The 8,054-nt window shown below is 43.6% G+C and overlaps 1 long non-coding RNA gene and 1 other non-coding gene across 2 annotated transcripts; both read left to right on the forward strand.

Annotated features, from left to right (window-relative positions):
• Positions 1-358: 358 nt before the first annotated feature.
• On the forward strand, positions 359-7,737 carry LOC129524884 (uncharacterized). Its single transcript, XR_008668833.2, has 3 exons — positions 359-507; positions 6,196-6,316; positions 7,353-7,737. It is a non-coding gene; the product is annotated as an uncharacterized lncRNA (long non-coding RNA).
• LOC115936093 (U6 spliceosomal RNA) lies at positions 7,597-7,702 on the forward strand. Its single transcript, XR_004071676.1, has one exon. It is a non-coding gene; the product is annotated as a U6 spliceosomal RNA (small nuclear RNA).
• Positions 7,738-8,054: the final 317 nt, after the last annotated feature.

Below are 8,054 nucleotides of genomic sequence, written 5' to 3' on the forward strand. Positions count from 1 at the left end.
TTTTAGATACCATTTAATACCAGGTTGTTCAAGTAGCTCCATATGAAAATGCCTTTTCTGAATATCATTGCTTTATGAAAAGATACTGATTCTAAACCAGTGGGTCTCAACTGAGGCTGATTTTGCCCCTACAGGGTACATTTAGCAATGCCTGGAGACTTCTTGACTTTCATGATGGGTGAGGGCTTGTTACAGGCATCTGGTTGGGGGAGGCCCGGGATGCTGTTAAATATCCTCTAATGCACAAGATAGCCCCCCCTCAACAAAAAATGATCCTGCCCACCGTGTCAATGGTGCTGAGGGTGACAAATCCTATTCTAAACCATTTATGTGATTCTCTTGTTTTGTTTAGTTGTTGTGACAACTGAGAAACAGCAATAATAAAAACTGGAATCTGCCATTTGAGTTCTTCACCTATCCCCTCATCACTGCTATAGCCAAACAGAAGTGAGAAGACGGAAGAAAAGAATTCTTACAGAGACAAGACGTAAGAGGAAAGAAGAGAAGGTAACGAGTAAACAAGATGACTGGCAGAAAAAAATTGATTAATGTCTCTCATTCCAATTTACCATTGTGAAAGAATGGGTTGAACCTGTGCTTAAAAATTTAAGAAGCTGGCCGGGCACGGTGGCTCATGCCTGTAATCCCAGCACTTTGGGAGGCCGAGGCGGGCAGATCACCTGCGGTCAGGGGTTCAAGACCAGCCTAGCCAACATGGTGAAACTCCATCTCTATAAAAATTAGCCGAGCATGATGGCAGGTGCCTGTAATCCCAGCTACTAGGGAGGCTGAGGCGGGAGAATCACTTGAACCCAGGAGGTGGAGGTTGCAGCAAGCCAAGATTGCATCATTGCACTCTAACCTGGGTGACAGAGTCAGACCCCATCTCAAAAAATAAATAAATAAATAAAAAGCAAAAACCCAGAAATACTAATAGGGCTCCACACAAACAGGATGTCATAACCTAGTCTAAAGGAAGGGAATCTAAAGGAACAACTAGTCTAAAGGGAGTCTCCATATTTGGGATGAACTCAGATGGGAGATTTTGCTTCCCTTTTCCTCCAACCTCCATGTACTCAGCCACCCTCAATCTCTCCATCTCAGAGGACTAAGCTCTGTCCGTGCTGCTTAGAGAAGGCAGTGTGGACCAGCCAGACAAAGCCTGGCTAAAGGGAGTCTAAAAGAACGTGAAACCCATGGGAATGTACATGGAATACAGAAATGTAGATACAAATGGGACCAAAAAGGTGACTCTTTTTAAACTCCTCCTGCCCAACTATACTGTAATCCATTCCACACCGAAGGGAGAATGAAAACTACTTTGCGAGCTCCTCTGTAATGTCTTCATTTTACAATCACCCTACTAGAGATTGGAAATTTGCTCACTGACTGTTCGATCCTTCTCAATTTTCCTGCTTGAGTGAACAAGCCCATCCAAGTATTGTCAGGGGTAGTCCCGGTCATGTGAGTAACAATTGGCACATGAGTTTTTGCCCAGAGCATGAGTAGGACAGATTGGAAGCACTGTCTCTGTGTGGAATGCTGCATTTGCAAGGTCTGTTCCAGGCTGCTTGTGCAGACAGCTGTCTTAGCTGGGATTTTCCACATTGATTTATAAAGTTGAACACTATTAGCTGCAAGTTAGAACATATTTTTAACAAAGGCCATTTATGCAGTAGGAAATGGTAGACATATAAGAACCAAGAGCAGAACAGAGGCACATAGGTGAGAAACAATCCTAAATCATGTGTAATTGTCATGCCTATGGCCACCCTCAGCTGGGTGCAGGCCGTGTTCATCATCCTACAGAGAAGGAAGTGAGGGCCAGGACGTTCTGGAAACTCACCTACAGGCACACAGCTAATAAGAGGCAGATTTCCTTCTGAGGTTTGTGCAGCTGTGGCCAGGCTTTGTTTGGCTGGTCCACACTGCCTTCTCCAAGCAGCACGGACAGAGCTTAGTCCTCTGAGATGGAGAGATTGAGGGTGGCTGAGTACATGGAGGTTAGAGGCTAGAGGAAAAGGGAAGCAAAATCTCCCGTCTGAGGTCATCCCAAATGTGGAGAGCAGTGCGTGGCCATCAGAGCACAGGCCTGCAGATGCCTGGGACACAGGGCGGAAGGTGGCCCCAGCGGAGGCCTTTGTGCTGCAGCAGTGGGGCCAGGCAGTAGCTTAAGAAGCCCCTCAGAGAGCGACAGAGACAGTGGGAGACAGCAGCTCGTATCTAGGATGCGGGAGCCCAGTTCTGTGGTTTGTGCCTGGGGGTGCCACTTCCCTGTGCCTCCTCAGAACAAGAACAATGTACGCCAGGGCTATTGTTGAGTGAACAAGCCCCGCTTGAGTGAACAGGCCAGGGCTATGGCTCATGTCAGTGAAACCTTAGGTTCAGAGCGTGCAGAATGTAGCCACTAGGGTGGACTTTACACTGTGTTAAGTTATGGTGTGTGGTAGATGGGAGAGGAGCCCGTGTGGGGGCTTTAAGGATCCTTCCAACACAGCCCAGGAAGTTACACTCAGAGGAGCATGGAACTAGAAGGTGGGCCCCACTCAAGGACAGGGACAGGGACAGGGCAGGACACACACACAGGGCCCAGATGGGACGAGTGCCCAGAGAGGGGAGGCAACAAGCCTGTGAGGCTGGGAGAGAGGGACAGACAGAGATAGAGAGGGAGACAGGGAGAGGAAAAGAGAGTGTCTGAGAGAGAGACACAGAGAGGGAGAGACAGAGACAGAGTGAGAGATACAAAGAGACAGGGAGATAGACACGCACACAGAGACAGAGAGTGAGAGAGACACACACAGAGACACAGAGATAGTGAGAGACACAGAGAGACAGAGGGAGAGATATAGAAAAAGAGAAAGAGATACAAACAGGCAGACATACAGAGAAAAAGAGAGAGACACACATACAGAGAGAGAACCCGTGGGTAAGTCACTTTATTGGGGGTCAGGTGAAATGCAACACGGAAAAGGCCTGAGAGGCTTTATCATGCTTTTGAGTGTCACTAGGTCCCAGTGGGGGAAGGCAAGAAGGGGAGTCTATGGCAGGAAGCACCCCATCACGCTGGGCAGGCGCCTGGTCACCTGGGCAGGGTGCTCACGGCGTTATTGTGGAAACATGGAAGTATTAGGAAAACACAGTTTTAAAATGTACTATACATACGGACATCCACACACACCCTTTCCAATCTTGTCTCTTTCAAAAAAATTATTTGTGCTGGACTCAACAGCGACGCAGTGGCCTTCCCAGCAGTGGCTCTGGTTGGAGTAGCACCTAGCCTCCGTTGTGTGCTGTCAGGGCTCATAGGATTCTTAGGGAAATGGCTGTGATAAAAGGAACGGCGAGGGAGAGAGAAACAGAGGAGTGTAGCAAGACGCCCTCCAATTTTCTTCTTTTTTTGTATAGAGGCCAAAGGTCTATCATGCATGATTAAAACTTTAATTAAATATGCTTGAATTCTAGTTTAAAATGTAGTTTCACTATTCATTGGACACTTTAAATTCTCCAATAAGATGATAAATATCAGTTGCCATAGAAATGTTACTCCTCGAAATGTCATTAAAAGTAGGTTTTTGTTATCTGGCAAAACTCACTATAGGGATTATTATTGATAATGATAGGGAGATTCCTTGTGAGATGAAGTAAGAAAGAACTTACTTCAAACTGGCATTTGTCAAGGGACTAGGAATGCCCACTGCTGTTCCTTGTTTTGCAGGCATGGTCTCATTTACTTTGTTTCACCAAAATTGCAGGTGAGTTTTACCCCCCATTTTATAGTTGAAGAAATTGAAACACAGAGACAAAATATTCTGTACAAGATCACAGAGCCGAGAATGTGGGAAGCACCGAACTAGGTGACTTTCAAACCTTTGAACTCAACATCACCTTCTCTCTCCAATAATCCAGAAAGGAATGCATGATTTAGCTTCCAAAACAGAGCTTCCAAAAATTAAACACACTATTTACTGAGAGGTGATAGGATTCTACAGAACAATAAATGTCTAAAAAAACATTAAAATGAATTGTAAAAACTACTAAATTTGCTCAGAGCTGTCACTTGATTTTATAATTACTGGGAAATATGACATCATGGATCGACAATGTCTGGCCGCAGGTGATTTGGCTTCAATCTAAGGGAGTTGCAAGAGAAATGAATACTGGAAATTCAATTTCTGCTTCTTTGGTGGAGAGGTTTAGTTGTTTCTCTGCCTTGAGTCCCACACTGTGATATCATTCTAATAGAAATAGAAGAACGGCTGGCCAAATTTAGGACATGCATGAACTTTGTGATTTCATACATTTGAAATACATTCAAATCTTTAGAAGTCCGTTTGTGAACTATAAAATAAAAGAACATTACTTCCCTTTTCCAAGAAAAGTGCCTCCCAGTGTCTTCTTGGATGTGATATTTCCTCCACAAAATCAGGCTTCAATGAGCTAAGTGTGAGTAAATTAGAAACATATGTACCAAATGGTCTCTGTTATAAACTCCTTTATTAAGGAAACACTCAAATGTTCTAACAATGAACAGGACAATCTGAAGATTTGGGTACACATTAAACCTGCTTAAAAACTCCTAATTCAACACCTTTATGGCAGTATAACTTAACTAGTGTGCACCAATTCTAACGCTTAGTACTCATGTCATTAGCTCTTCTTAAAACCAAGTCTAAATGCAATTTAAGATAAAATACTCCTTTGTAGCAGTCCCTCCAAGCAGAAAAGTCACCTCAGAAGGAGAAAATAAATAAATAAATACAAACCAACACAAAAAGCAAAATTCAAAGAAGGAAAAAAAATCATACTTTTGATCTGGGCATTTCCATTCAAGTTTATCTGAAAGGTGAGACAGGTGGGATAGTTTTTCTATTAGAAATGGCTATCAGAATTTTTCATGTTTGTCTTAGAGAAACTGAAATTGATTTATGTTTAATAAATAGTACGCAACACAATGCAAATACAGAAAAAATCTACAACACATTGTATGTAAATATCAACATGTTATCAACTCCTCAATACATCTCCCAAGGAATTTGCACTCTGACTTATTTTCATGTTATTGGGAACGGATTACAATTGTTTTCCTGTGCATTTGAGAATGCTTGTGATCCCAGAAGATATATGTTAGAATCTTTACTTTGAGAAGATTTGGAATGACAATAGCTGTCATTCTCTCTTACTTTTAAGTATAGTTGTATGCATGATCTATAGATCTTAAAAAAATTCAAGAAGTTTTAAAATCCATAATTTATGTCTCAATTCTTACTCTATATATTCTTATATCAGCAGCCGTGGTATACCATAACATCTTTGACAAACCCTTGGTTCTGTTCACCTTATAAGGCATCTTCTCCAATGGAATGCAGCCAGCCCTGTGTATTTCATCAACCTTCAGAGATCAGTTCTGTTTCAGTGCAGGATGACTGTGTTTTGGCAAGAAGGAACGAAGTCTTGAGTGTGTGGAGGATTTAAAAATCAATCTAATCTTTCATAACAGCACCAATGGCCCTTTTAGTTTTAATGTCCCCAAATAATAAAGGATGGTTGTTGAACTGGATATAACAGGCTTAGCAGATTGTTTTTCTAATTGGTGTTTTTTTCATCTTAACTTCAACCTTGGCATTTTCCTTCTGGATTTGAACACTGCATTTCCTCAAGTGGGCGCCAGAGGAACTTGAGAACCCCAGCCTCTGTGCACGGCTGTGCAACCTGGACTTTGTCGAGACAGGAGTGCATTACCATGACATTTAAGGAGGAAAACAAGCTGATCTGAATTGTGTCAATCTCACTTGTGATCTATTTTTGAACAACGTACTAGAAAGATATTCCCGTTCACACAGAACTAGTGATTTACCCTCTAGTGGATTCTACCCCTCCAGCTACTTGGCGATAAATAAAGCCAGAGTGGAGAGAGAGTGTAAATAAAAATTAACTGTACCCAATTGTCTCCCCAATGCTTTCATTTATGCATGCTTGTTTGATGAGGTACTTTTCTATTTTTTTTTTTTTTTTTTTTTTTTTTTTTTGAGTTGGAGTCTTGCTCTGTCGCCTAGGCTGGAGTGCAGTGGCGCGATCTCAGCTCACTGCAAGCTCTGCCTCCCGGGTTCACGCCATTCTCCTGTCTCAGCCTCCCGAGTAGCTGGGACTACAGGTGCCCGCCACCGCGCCCAGCTAATTTTTTGTATTTTTTAATAGAGACGGAGTTTCACCGTGTTAGCCAAGATGGTCTCGATCTCTTGACCTCGTGATCCACCCGCCTCGGCCTCCCAAAGTGCTGGGATTACAGGCGTGAGCCACCGCGCCTGGCCTTGATGAGGTACTTTTCAAGTCTTCTTAATTGCGATATAAAATAAGGCCTCTGGTAATCAGAAGCCCTAAAAAAAATGTTGCGGGGGGGGGGGGGGTTGTCCACCTTGGTTGGGGGGGTTGTCCACCTTGGTTGGGGAGGGTTGTCCACCTTGGTTGCAGGGGTTGTCCGCCTTGGTTGTCTTCAAATTTTCCTTGTTGGTTTTTCACTTTCCAACTTCATTGCCATTTCAGTAACTCCTGGGGGTATATGGTACCCCACAAACCTGGCGCTGCCATGGTCTGACAGAGAATCCAGGAGCTCTCATCCTCCCACCAATACCTACTGTGGTGTGGAAACTCTCCTGTCTCTTTTACTGAGCCAAGATAATGTTAGACAGCCTTCAAAGAAGTGCTTTAACAATTAAGAGAGTGAAAGAAATATATATATAGGAAGAGAAAGAAACAGAGACAGACAAGCAGATACACACACACAGAGGGAAAGAGAGAAAGCTGGAGGGGAGAGAATAGACAGAAAGATAGAGAGAGATATAAAGAGACAGAGAAATGGAGAGAGACAGATACATACAGAGAGAGATAGCAAGAGGAAATAGAAAGGGAGAAATGAAGAGAGAGGAATAGAGAGACAGAAAAATAGAGAGAGAGCAACAGATAGGGAGAGAAAAGCAAAATAGAACAGCAGTGCAGTAACACAGTATAAATTCCTAAAACAGTGTGTAGCCACACATTTATTTGGTCATCACTATGTACTGGTTTTTGGACGTCTGTCTCTTTATTCCCTTTGTCCGGAGTGGCTTGCTGTGGACATAGTCTCTATCTGGTTCTTGGGCTAGTGGTACTCTCTCTCAGGGAAATTTAGTGGCTTCACCCCTCGGCTCTATGTGAGTCTAGGGACTTCGGGCCTGGAAGTTGGAGACCTTCCTTCGTTTCACAAAATCTGCACCACATCAGGTTTCTCCTGTCACTAAAAGCAGAAAACAGCGCTTCCTTTTTCTGCGTCCGTGGGCGGTAACTGGCTGCCCTTTCAGTTCCCGTTTCCCGTCTAGGACGTCCTAATTTTGAACAGAACAAACAGCACTTGCAACACCCAACCCATCAGGAAATCCTGTTGTCTCTGCCTTTGGAAGATCCAGAACCTCATGGATTGTTACCATTTCCCAGCTACTCACCATTGCAGCTGGAAACACCGTCCTCTGTCACTGGATTCCCACGCGCACCCGCCAGCTCCCCCGCTCCAGAGCCTGGCTCCTTCCGCAGCAGCGAGAGGGTCCCCACGCAAGCCAGCCTCAGGTGCTCACTTCAGCAGCACATCTGCTAAAACTGGAACATACAGAGAAGAGGAACCTGGCCCCTGTGTAAACATGACATGGAAATTCATGGGACCTTCCATATTTTTATGAATATACTAAAAGCCACTGAATTGTAGGCATTGAAAATAATACATTTTATGGCATGTGAATTATATGTCAATTCAGCTACTGTAAACTAAATAAACAAAAGCAAACCATGCCCATCCTCCGCTCAAAGCCCTGCAATGGTTGTTTATTTCATTCAAAGTAAAATCTATGTTCTTGAAAAAGCCAAAAAGCTTCCTGTGATCTAACATCTCCCATTCCCATCATTTACAATCTGATTCTTTCTCTAGTTATTTTTCCCCTCACTTCAGGCGGGTGCCAATTTGAACTGTTCCAGGAATGTGCCAGGTACCTCGCCCCCTAGCTGTCCCTTGTTAAGAACCCCTGCAAAGA

The sequence above is a fragment of the Gorilla gorilla genome, chromosome 8, assembly GCF_029281585.2.
Source record: "Gorilla gorilla gorilla isolate KB3781 chromosome 8, NHGRI_mGorGor1-v2.1_pri, whole genome shotgun sequence".
Lineage (NCBI taxonomy): Eukaryota > Metazoa > Chordata > Mammalia > Primates > Hominidae > Gorilla > Gorilla gorilla.